Source organism: Chamaea fasciata, unplaced genomic scaffold (assembly GCF_029207755.1).
Source record: "Chamaea fasciata isolate MVZ Bird 193981 ecotype frontalis unplaced genomic scaffold, bChaFas1.0.hap1 SCAF_2, whole genome shotgun sequence".
Taxonomy (NCBI): domain Eukaryota; kingdom Metazoa; phylum Chordata; class Aves; order Passeriformes; family Sylviidae; genus Chamaea; species Chamaea fasciata.
In genome coordinates, this window is record NW_027094087.1 from 27,133,198 (window position 1) to 27,142,971 (window position 9,774).

Consider the following 9,774-nt stretch of genomic DNA (forward strand, 5'->3'; position numbering starts at 1 on the left):
TGCTATAAGAGCACTGTATCCCGGTGACCTTCATCCAAACCCTGGGGAAAAGACCACAAAGTATTTTTCCGCCTGAACATCTCCTGTGCACCCACGGCATTTTTCCATAATTTGCCCTTTGGAGTCATCAGGTTTATTGAAAAATAAAAGGTAACTGAATGCAGTTATTCTATTTGGCTTCTCCTGTTTTGAATTACCAAGGAAAATAGTTATGCCTTAAAGCCTTCATTGCATCTTAAGTTTTTTCTGACGTCAACTATAGATATTGGCTCCCAATCTATTTTCATGTGATGCCATATACAAACTTCAGTTGAAAACTGATTATCCCTATCACAGACTAGATCAGAAGTTTAGTGTTTTGGTTCAAGTTTTCAAAAAGTGGCATGTCACCTCTTGCTCTTTTCCTACTTAGGCTATGTGGTGTTTTAAATCATTCCTCGTTTGGAAATTTCCTTTTCCTAACACTTTTGAGACATTTTAATTTCCACCATTCAGTAACAAAACTCTGATATCTGTTACTTTTTTAGGAATAATGTCCTCAGAACTTGGAGTATGGGAAGCACCCACATCAGTACCCTAATGCTTACAAAACCTCTTGGACTTACTTTGCTGACCCATACCCACAGTTCACAAAACTCTGCCAACTTGCAGACCCATGAGTGCTCTACAGCTGTGCAATAATTTCATGGACATTTTTAACTCCAAAACATTTCTGGTAAAAAGCGCCTTTGAAAAGGTTACATTTTTGTCAAGGAGAATTTAGAAATAATAAATTGGAAGAAAAAAAAACTATTGACAATGTAAATTTAAACTGTATTATTAAATTTCTTCTCAGAACTGATAATTCTTTCAGGTATGGCAGCTATGTCTGACACTACCTATCCTGATTTCTTTGCCATGGCATGATGAACACAAACCCTTGGCTGCATGGTGCCATACAATGAGTGTTAAAGGTATCTTGGTGATGACTTTAAACTGGGGCAATCATTCAGCTTCTCTTATTTTGTTGCATTACCTGTGGGAGATAAACTTTGTAATAATAAACAATTATAGGCTGATAATAAATCATAAGGCAATTTAACACTGAATAATTTAAATGGTCAGTTTTTCCACACCTATCTATCCTATTTGAGTGGTATACATTGAAACCATACCCAAGTGAACAGATGACTTTAAAAGACAGAGGAACTTACCACAGGATTAATGAAAGATCATTTTGCAATTTTAAGAATAATTCTCACTACTAGAAAGAAAGTGTAATTTCTAGCATTTTATCTTTTGTGTCAGTTCTCTAATATTGCCTATGCACAGTATACTATTTTCCTTTCCTATGAAAGTAGGAAATATTTCTTATATTCATAGCATATTGTTTATGTTACATAGAAATAGCAAACATTCCAAGCCATGACTAGGAAGTCATAAGGAGAAAATCCTAAGAGTTTACTTTTAGGGTTAACCGTGTCATTTCACATGAAAAGAATCCCAAAGGCAGTCACATAAGCTACTAAATATAGGGCATTTGAACTTCTCCACCTTTGGGGTTTTTCACATAAACCCTTGTGAATCTGCTATATTTGGAAAGAAAGACGAACACCAACATAAAAATCTTCAAAACAACTTCTGCTATTTCTTTCCTAGGGCCAGACTGCCAGACATGCACAAAGAAGCCCAGGAAGAACCTGAGCTCAGGTGCTGCGGTAGTGGGCACGGTTCACATTCCAAAAATTACAGATCAGATTGCAGATTGGGCATCACATTATCAGGAGTATGATGGGAAGAATGCACAGTCTGGCAACTTCTGCCCTCTGCTGCAATTCTGAGAAATCATGATAGTATTATCATACTAGGGAATAGTCCTGTCACATCTACGTTTTCGGAACATGTTCACCTGCATTAGAAACAGGAAAAGTCATTTGTTGGCAGTATTAATGTATTCCCATTTTGAAAAGAATATCTGTGAAAGGGAGAGTCACAGGTTTAAAAGAGCTATATATAATAGATAAAGAGAAGGTCAAGCACATTACAGAAGGTATAGATAATGCAGTGCATCTAAGATGTCTGCATCTGCAGCTATTACCTGTCCATTCTGTCCCATGACACAGTTCTCAGTCCATATGCTTCACAATGGGACACAAACACTTCTCTCTCCCTCTCCAGACAACTCTGTTTACACAATTCAAATAATTTAGCAAGAAATAACATTGAAATATTCAATTTTGGATTGACTGGTTTTGTTTCAGTGAACTGAAAGAAAAAAACCTGGACACGCTAAAATTTTAGACTGTTTATTGTGTAACTGCCTATGTCAGACACCTTGAGGACTATTTGTATTACTCCCACTTAGCTAGCAATCATGCATGTACTACTTGAGTGAAATCTTGGCTCCAATGAAGACATTGCAGTTTTGCAACTGTCTTCTTTTCAAAATCCAAATCCAGTTACATTTAAACGGACAATGCAATCTCTTACATTGTTCTATTCCTTTACAACAAGTCAATATTACAGACCCCAACTTATAGGTACTGAAGGAAGAAACAGTGAGACTGGAACAGTAAAACTTCTCTGAGTCGGAGAAATAGAGAAACTGGAATGATATGGGAATATCTATCCTATGGGAAATTCAGAAGTGAAAGTCACCAAGGTTAACAAGCAGTGTTCAATGGCTATTTAGAAAACATGATTAGAATAATAAGAATTAAAGAAAACAAATTTTCTTGAGAATTGTATTTAATTGCTTAAAACATGGAATTATTTATTTAGTTCTTTTAATACTATATATTTTTTCTTGCTAGCAAGAGTGACTGGGATATACTGCATGACAGACTGTGCAGCTTCAGGGGCAGTTCAGAGCAACACCTCTGACAGCAGTGAACTATCACAGACTTTCTTACCAATTACCTAATTATCTTGGATCTCCATCTTATCATTGTACTGCCCTCACTTACCCCAAACCAAATTACAGCCTGGAAGGAGACTGCAGTGGTGATTTGTGTACTTTATCTGATGAACAGTTACATCATGTGGTCAACTCTGGAAAAGGTTCAAGAGAAATTAAGACAGAACCTTGTATAATTGCCCATTCATAAAGAAAGCATGTCAGAACAATGTCACTGATGTTTTGCCTGGGGAGAAAGGGATCCAAGGCCCTGACAATGCACCCAATGACTTTTGCATTCCCACGGTTGTTATACCATTTCATCTTCTTTGTATTTTTAATAAGCAAATACAGAGTTGCCTCACATTCTCGTTTTCAAGAACCCTCGATATATGTAGATTCCACCCACTTGGAGGCTCCATTCTACTGCCATAATTATATATACATTACTTTATTAAATTAAAACTACTAATTACAGTTATTAATTTAATTAAATAGTCATTAAATTGTATCTTTTTTTGAATAGGCCTTGGATCATTTCACAAATGAAAAAAATTAATATTACATCATAAAAGCTGAATAAAAAAAGAGAGGTATGGATATATGCAGATACCATGGGAAATGAACATAACTTGCATTGTACAAGCGCTGCAATGCCTTCTGCAGAAAGCCTATGGTGCATGTTGGATGAAGTCCCTGGACTTTTTGAGCTTTTTAAAAATCAGTTCCTAGACTTCATTGCTAAAAAAAAACCCAGAAAATATTAAGCAACTATATTTAGAACAGAAGGCACAAAATATTGCCATATTGTGTTTCTCATAATTTTAGATAATTTATTAATTTTCTTAAGAACTTGCCTTAATAACTGTGACTTTCTGAAATAATAAGAAGCTGAAACTCTTTTCAAGTAATTTATGTCTTATATTGTGTTTAAATTTGGTCAGGTAGCCTGAAGTAAATTAGAGAAAAAAACACAGAAGTGCTTTAAAACAAGCATAGTAAAGCCATTGTAAAAGATATTTCAATATTTATTGAATGCATATGGAGCTGGTTGATGACAGACAGAAAGATATTTGGATAAATCATGTGAGGCTTAACAGGCCACACAGAGCAGTGTCTCAACAATTAGAGCTTCTTCTGACTCTTGCGTTGATGATGAAGCAATCAGGTCCTTCATGTATTTGGAAGAAGCAGGCCAGCAATCGGTGGAGTTGTTCTGATTCAGAAGCTTCCAATTGTGAACTTTCTCCTTTATCTGAATTCACTTTTCGCAAAATTACAGGCAGGGCTGTTTATATTTCACTTAAATCTAGATATTTTTAATAAATTAGGGAAGTCTGAGTAAGTGTAAAAAGTAACAGCTCTCTGAGAGGGTTTGAAAGGTCTGTCTTGTGGAGGTGACTTTTGCTCTTGCTCTTAAAGAATACTAGATTTAATACACATCTAATTTGTACTGTGTTTCTTGCATGTAAATCTACTCTTAATATTTTAAATAATTAATAGCAGTCCAAATAAGAGCAAATGAAAACAGAAATGGCACAAGAAGAGAATGAGAAGAGAAAGTGTTTGCACAACCCATGCTTCAGTGGAAATCCAGTTTGTGCTATTTTTTGAAATAATAATTCATCACTCCCAGCTCAGGAGTGATTTGTTGATTTTATTTGTTGTTTCTGTGCTGTGGTGAGACACACAAAACCTTTGGGGGAAGGATGCTATCTCCATCTCTTGCATGGGATGACACAACCTGGCTGCTGCTATCTGCTCTTATGAGAAGCAAGATATTTCCATTTCCAGAATCCTGTATTAGTGGTGAAAAATGCCCACATTTCAAAACCCTTCTGGTTTTTTTTGACCCCTCCTTCTAAATCTTTTTAGTGATGACCTCAGAAGCTGTGAATTCTGCATGAGAAAGCAGAGAGGGGGCAGTACCTGTTTTGGGATAGTCATGAGCAAGACTCAACAGATTAGTTAGCATTCTGATGATAATGCATGACAGGTAAATGAAAAGCCTGGTTTACTGGAAGGGAGCTAATTTCTCGGAATTTGAAGTGCACTTTATGACCCCCTGCAACACCAGTTCAGTAGCCATAATACAGAACTGCCTGGAGTTCCTTCACCACAGACCTCTGCTCACAACTTTCTGTGGCCTAGCTGTTGATTCATCTCAAACACAACACCCACCTTTCCTGTCTTGCAGCTGCTGAGTCATTCCCAGCCGATAGTCACAAAACCCTCTGCCAGTTCCCTCTGTCCTGTCCCACATCTCTCCACTTTGTTCTAGAATCTTCACAAAGTTCTGCTTGTGCCATTCCCTACTACACTGCTGCCTGGCCTTTGTAGGCCTGGGCACTCCCATGGGAATCTGCTTTCAGTCATGTCATGGAGTTCCCCATTTCAGTCTGCAGAATCCCCAAATTCTCCATCAGTTTTTGATCCCACCATTAAAATCAGCCAGTAGGTATGCCTTTAGTTTCCTGGCAGTATCCCGTTCTCTGAGGAATACAGCCTTGGGGTAGGATGCAGAAATTCACTGATTATGATCTTTCGGTCCATTTCCTTTCTTCCCTTCATTGGCTCCTTCTTGCCTCAAGGCCCTCACTGCTCCATCTTGGGAATGACTTTACAGCCTCATCCACCTCCTCATTACAAATCCAATGGGGTTTTGACCTCACATAGGAGAGTCATCTGATGCAGACAGTGATAACCTTCCTGGTGCTGCCAATTGTCCCGTGCTTCACTGGACCGGAGAGCTGTTTTTACTGGATTTCATGCACCAGGTCTTTCAACCTGATGAGGGAGAAAGCATACATTAACTAGTCTGCTTTATTCCCCTCCCCCAGCCCAGCCTGAGAGCTGTGGCCCATGTGCTGCTCTGCCTGGGGTATTTTCATCATATTTGCACCACACTGAGTCATGTTGCAGAATTTGCTAAGGAAGGAGAACATGAAATACATGAGTCACAATCCCTAGAAAGAGAAATTATTGCTCTAACTGGTTAATCCAACTATTTCAGTGTATTCATCTTTCTCATATCCTACTCATCCTCTGCCATTGTATGGACGGAGGAATCCATATCCACTGCTCTTTTCTACCTTGGAGCCTCAGCCTCAATGGAGTCCAAGGGCAGTCCTTTGGACTACACTAAGAATCCACTCTGTTGCCCACAGAAATGAAGCTGTATCTCTCTGGCTGGAAAAGCACAGCCTTAGGCAGGAATCTGTTTTCCACTGCACTCAGTGTGACAATAAACAGAAAAGACCACGAGGATTCCAGGGAAGTACCAGGCCATGTGAAGTGAGGTATTTGAATGGGAGTCATTCCCCCAGAATTGAGGGGGAGCAAGAAGTAAAAAGTGAGGTTAGCCTACTAATGTGCAGGCCAGGACAGCCAAAGCAAAAAAAGAGTTTAAAATATGTCCAACTTAGGCCCAATACCTAACAACTTTTAAAACAAAACAGTTTATTGAGGATAGATTTTAAGAATGTAGTACAATCAATGGGGTGGCAGTGCTGGCAAAGGGTGAATTAATTCTGGGAACGGAGATGAAGTGGGAGAAAAAAGTATTAATTTAATTCTTTCAACCTTTTCTTCTCTATTGTACAGGATGTACACAAGTTGAAATTTTCACATGTACTTGCATTCACACATGCAAAACAGAGAACAGCCAGAGAAATATGTATATAAGGTCTGAGCTGGGCAGATAAATACTCTATTACTGTCAGCCACACTGAGGAAAAAGGCATCAGTGAGACAGTCTGGTTCTCCATATTCATTTTTCATTTAAAAAATTTTGCATTTTGATTTGCAGAACTCTTCAGAGATGGAGCAGTATTTAAAAAGTAGTGCTTAAATCTTTCTTTTTAAAGCTTAAATCTTCTCATTTCGCATTTCATTCTTTTCCTATTTTAATTATATGTACTTTGCTAGGGAACATACAGAACCACAAACAAAGCAAAACAGGAGTCAGAACTCTCTGTACTCGAGGAAGGATTGCATAGTCACTGTTTCTTCTCAAGGGCATGGCTTCTTTTGAATTTGGAGTGTCTGTCTCAGACACTGGACTCAGTAAAGGGCAGCCCAGCCATCCTCTGTCCCGCCCCAATCATTTGTTTCTGCTGGCTCAATGCAGAGTAGCCTTTGTGTGACTGCACAGTTAACTGCATCGAAAACTCACCCAATAGAAAAGTGACCTAATAAAACCCATGTTTAAAATGGTTTTGTCACCTAATACAGCCCATTAACTGAACCACAACAACACTAGTGTCAGCTAAGGAAAAGATGTAGGAGCAAACATCCAGTGGCAGGAACCCTTGCTGAGGCAGGAGTGTGAGCTTATGCCAGAATGAAAATGTCATCATGATCTCAGTCATAGTAAGAGTCTTGACAACTAGCATCTATTTACTTACCTACTTCAGTGAAATGAAAAACTTTCAGAGGTGCAGGTGAGGACTTGAAAGTATCCCACACTCCCTGTGAGGAATGCCGAGCACCTTTGAAATACAATCGTATGCTGATTCGGGTACAGATTACTTCAGATGCAGAGATCTCTGTAGGGAACATGCCCCTTGAAGTTGCTTTACTAATTGCTCTGCAGGGCTGAAAATTCCACGTTCCAGGCCCACTCCCTCTTACCCTTTCTGATGCAGATCTGTTGAAGCTTCTCTCCTACTCCTGTGTTAGAGTATATACCTATTGATACCCAGTGTGTTGAACTCCCTATTACACCATTCAGTAGGAGCCAGTAGAGAAGAAAATTATTTTACAGCGAAACACATTATTTATTTGTTGAATGTAACATTCAACCATTCTTCTCAATGAGTATTTCTGAAAAACTGATCTTCTAACCTCCTGAAGTATATTTATAATGAGCACTTTCTGGGCTGAATGTAAAATCTTTTCAAGACTAGCAGGAAAAAATATCACTGAATGTCTTTGACAGCAAGCTGAAGCTGACCTAAGACCTGGTGTAGCAATGTCAATGACTATAAATCAGAATATATACATACATATATCCTTGCATGTGCTTAAGTCTGTAGTAACCATCATAGCCCCAGGATAATTATTATCTTGATTTGATGAGCTAATTCCCCGACCTGGATTTTGGGCATCTAGAAAAAAAATATGAAGAGCTTGAATGAAAGGACCATCACTAATAGTAGAAAAGGGAAAAAAGACCCACAAAAAAGAAATGGCAACCATTGCACAAGACCACAGAAAAACCCCTCCAAACAAAACCAACACAAATGAAAATCAACAAAAAAGCAAAACCCAACAAAATGAAAGTAAAATCCAAGGGAATCTTAACATAAATCTGTATGTAAATTTCAGGAGTGAGAAAGAAAGTTGGTACTTTATAGCAAATAGTTGGATTTAAATGTGAGTTTGAAAATAACTAGAAAACTGTCTTCTGCGCTACATGGTGAAAAGTCATCATCAGAGTTCTAAAATACAGTCTAGACAGATTTAATTAGAGTGGGCAATTTCATCTGACAAAATCCATGGCAAGGGTTAATAAGACATGAGATGGGTTTCTTTGTAGAATAGGTGCTTTGCAAGATGAGTTTTTTCTACATTGATGTTGTTAGATCACCATCTAGAGGTCATTTAAAACACATGCTTGTCATTCGACTGGAATTTTACAAAGATTTTATTTCTATTTACTGAAGCTGAGCACAAATTACTAATAATTGCTTAAGCACTGAAGTGGGAAATTCATTACATTTTCCACTCCACTTGTACCAGTTTTATAAAACACTTCTTGTTCAGTTTCAGTCAGTTGTCAGCTACAGAAGTATTCAGGATTAAGTGTGATTTTTTCATATTAGGTAGTGTCCTATTGTTATGATTCCCCTTCATTCTCTTTACCCTTCAGATGAAATATACTTTTTTGCCAATTATTCCCAAAAAAGCTTTCACACTCTTTCTCTGCTTTGAAGTCTCCTTAGCTACGTAGGGTGAAAGTCCACAGTGTTTCTGCCCAACAGCGTGCAACACCTTTGTATGTCAGATGGTGTCATGATGTCACAATGTGCCCCCAACAAGACCATGGTGGTAGTTACGTCCAGACTCCATTACCCGAAAAGCAGCGAGGAGCAAAAGTGACTTGTGCTAGACAGCAAAATAGGATGGGGGGTAATGCAAACCTGATAATTTTCCTGGGATTTGCCATCTGTCTGATGAGTTTGTTCCCGGCCACTTACTGCGCCGCACCAGTGAAAGTCCAGAGCACGATTCCCATTGCCAAGAATGAACAGGCAGAGGAAAGCAGTCCAACAGCAGGTGAGAGAATGGGCTGAAGTGAGAGGACGAGAAATAAGGGGCTTGGAGAGCAGCTAAGGGCAGGAAATGAGATTAGGTGTGGACACAGAAGCTTGGTTTTGTAAAAAGAAAATCAAAGGAGGAATAACAAGATATATGTCAAGGGAAGTGGAGGTCAGATGATCCCTAAGGAATAGGGAGCCTGCAAAGGAGTGGGATAGCAAGGCCATCCCACAGGCCTGAGCAGGACAGGCCTGGGGATGGCAGTCAGGGTCAGACAAGAGGTCACCAGGCAGGTCAATGATACTGAGACAAGTCCAAGTTCGAGGAGGAATACCAGTCACCGTCAGGACCAAACCCAGTGATGGTCACCAGGGTCAGACACAGTCCAGTGACAGCCCAGCTCGACACTTACACAGGCCAGAGGACATGGGGGATGCACAAGTTCAGGCCAGTCATAGATGTTGAGCCCTCTTAGATCACCCACAACCCTGACTGCAGTCTCTGTCTCAGCTGTCCCCTCACACCCTACAGAGATCTGAAAGGAAAAGTCCAGCACATTCCTGGGGAGCAGGGTGAAATAATGAAAGAAAATAGAGTCAGACACAGTCCCATGACTGTCAAGCAAGTCCACAGTGATG